Source organism: Brassica rapa, unplaced genomic scaffold, assembly GCF_000309985.2.
Source record: "Brassica rapa cultivar Chiifu-401-42 unplaced genomic scaffold, CAAS_Brap_v3.01 Scaffold0718, whole genome shotgun sequence".
Lineage (NCBI taxonomy): Eukaryota > Viridiplantae > Streptophyta > Magnoliopsida > Brassicales > Brassicaceae > Brassica > Brassica rapa.
The window spans coordinates 31,709-32,500 of NW_022610658.1; positions in this window are offsets into that span (position 1 = coordinate 31,709).

Genomic DNA, 792 nt, shown 5'->3' on the forward strand with positions numbered 1-792 from the left:
AAGGCTACCATGATATGCTTGTCTAGTCCCAAAAGGTGTGACACAGGTACATCATTTAGCAAAGGAAATATGAAGCAAAAGAAGGTGATTTTAAAGAGAGATGACAAGGCACAACCAAAGGAGCCATCTTTGCTTAAACAACTCTCTGGAAAAGATGGCACTACGAACAGTAGCATCTTACTTCAGGAAGAACCCCCAGACCAGTCACCAAACAGACAGGCCGTGCCATTGGATGCACCAATCAAGCTTCCAAATCAGGTAAGTGCAACTATCCTTTGTTCGATAATCAATTATTTGGATGTTATGCATACTGATTTATTATGCCCTGATAAGTTTGAAGAAGGACTAGGATGCTTAGAAAATTATGTAGAACATAATCCTTGTCTTAGATCCCACTTAGACAAGAATCAAGAAAAAATTTCATCTACTGAGATTGGAACTCATCAAACCGATTTATATGTTGAATATCCCATGACTGCCATAACACACTTGTCTTTTGCCAAAGAAGTTGAGTTTATGACAGGAACAAACGCTGAAAATTCTGGAGATATTTCCAAGGCTAAGTTCACACCAGGCCGGACCAGAGGGATTATCCTATCCTATCTGTTCAAAGAAGAACCACCAGATGCACCATGCATCACTAAATCAAAATCCAACCAAGGTATGACCTTAGACTCCCAAAAGAGGATGAAAGCTGACTTGCTCTATCTTGGTGCAGGTTATACAGTTTCGAGGTCGAAACCTTTTCAAGGGGGAGGGAATGTTACAGTCACAGAAACCGTACCTGAACCG